We start from the raw sequence: 2249 nt of genomic DNA on the forward strand, positions 1-2249 counted from the left end.
CGATTTCTTGAAGATTTACAAAAATTACTTCTGCAAAAATCAAATTATTACGGTACAAGATGGCAGACGGCATAAATTTGCAAAAATTAAATCCGTGAAATTGATTTTTAGGCAAATTTGCGAAATTTACAGCCCTCAAAAAAAGACGCCCTACGGTAGATACTATGTTGCCATGAATAGTAGATGAGAAGGATAAATTCCAAGCAACCACATTTATAAAAATCATGCATGCTTCGCCTCACCGTATACTTTCTGGTCACAATACTGAAACACTTGTAGAGATAATGCTGGCTTCTGTCAGAATGAGCTATTGCACTAATTTTGATCATGGAGGAAATGTAAAGTAAAAGAGTGGCTATGATGAAAACAAACAATGAAACATGTATTATAATGCACTTTACAAAAATTTTAAAATGCAATAAAAACATCATTAAGATAACAAAGTATGGTCTAAAAGGGACAATAAAAGATGATATAATCAACAGTACTACAAATATAGGTTCTCCAAATACTTGGATATCAGTCTTTAACAACAGAGCTATCACATAGGGGTAAAAATCAATAGGCAAATATTGTCAGTGCATAATGGTTCACAATGATGGGTTGATTTTGGTGAATAGCTATCAAACACCTAATTCACCAAAATTTTTCCCTCCAAAATGACCAGCTAATGTGGTGACAGAACTGAATGTGTTTTCATTCCTTTGTTGTAAATACTATTCAATTTCAAATATTGTCATGATTCTACATTAACTGGTCACGGAGTGTGTGGTCTGGCTATGCGAGACTAAGTATTCCTGGAATACTCTACTGCATAGCTATAGTATTATTTTAGGGAGCAAATTTAGAATGTTAGTGAAGTGGCTACAAGCCAGTTGTCATAGCTATTTGCTAAAATTCATCAGTTGCTAAAAATCTTCAAAAATTAATTTTCTCCTTTATTACCAGCAGTCAGTAGGGTAGGTGGTAGATGATATAAAACCACGATAGTGCTATTATAAAAACATGTAATTAAGTTATGTGTGACCACTAGTTGTGTAGAAACTTCAAGGCAATTAAGTGATACACATAGTTTACTCTAACTTGTCATTGGCAAAATAACCAACATAACTAACGTAGCCAGTTAGGAAGAAAGTTGGACACTAACTGAACTAGAAACTTGTTTATACAATGTTATCCATGATGACTTAAGTTATGTAAACTAAAGGCCAATTTACACTACAAAATTAACATAAGGTAAGGCTATACGTTAGACAGGAAGTGTTGTATAAACCAATGGGCACCGTTAACGTAACGAAAGAGTTGAAATTATCTCTAGTCTTACGTTTGGCCATTGGTTTATACAGTGCTTTCTGTCTTAACGTATGGCCTTACCTTATGTTAATTTTGCAGTGTAAATTGGCCTTAAAGAATCCTCAATGTTTTTACTAAAAATAACTTACAAAATAAGCTATGTACGTATTCTAATTCTCTTGATAATTCTCAGCTTTGATAGTACACTAATCACTACATTAATAATAAGTATATCCACTCTTGAATGCACACATTGGAAGATATTTTTATAAGAATTATACTAACACAAAAAAGTTTGTGAGAAATTTTTAGTCTACAGACAGATGCATTATGCATGTAGAAATGTGTACTTGCTAGGTTCAAATGCTTTAGCATTATCACTAGTTGTTACAGATTATACATACATATATAACCATGGTAGTTACTCATGCACAGGACCTTATTTGTGACATGCAATGGTGGAGTGAGAACAAAATGTACTTTTATGTTCTCACATACCACAATTTGTTTTTGTTTATGGTAATAGTCACAATAGCAGTTCAGAATGCAGATTGACAATAACATATCCCTATTAAATTTATCATTGTTTAAAGGTGATATTTTTGCCAATCTGGATTCTGAACCAGTTGCTAAACCAATTACACCCTCTCCCAATTATTGGAGGCAGTTAATTGAACCCTATTAATACTCTAATGATGTTAAGTAATAACTAGTCAAATGCAATGGATTAATGGGGCGAGCTTGAATCATTCATGGTATTGTGCTGACTCTGCTGCTAGCTAGGCTGCTTTTCTAGTCACATCTTGAGTCTGGGATGCCATCATAACCCTCTGAGCTGAGCAAAAAGAAGAAGAGCATCCGTTTCATTCCAGCTAAGTTGTTGAGCTTGATCTCGAGCTTTCTTCTTGCTTCATGTGTTTTTACAATATTTCATTAGAATGAGCTACCGCATTAGA

Source organism: Amphimedon queenslandica, unplaced genomic scaffold, assembly GCF_000090795.2.
Source record: "Amphimedon queenslandica unplaced genomic scaffold, v1.1 AMPQUscaffold_10839, whole genome shotgun sequence".
In the NCBI taxonomy this organism is placed as follows: Eukaryota; Metazoa; Porifera; class Demospongiae; order Haplosclerida; family Niphatidae; genus Amphimedon; species Amphimedon queenslandica.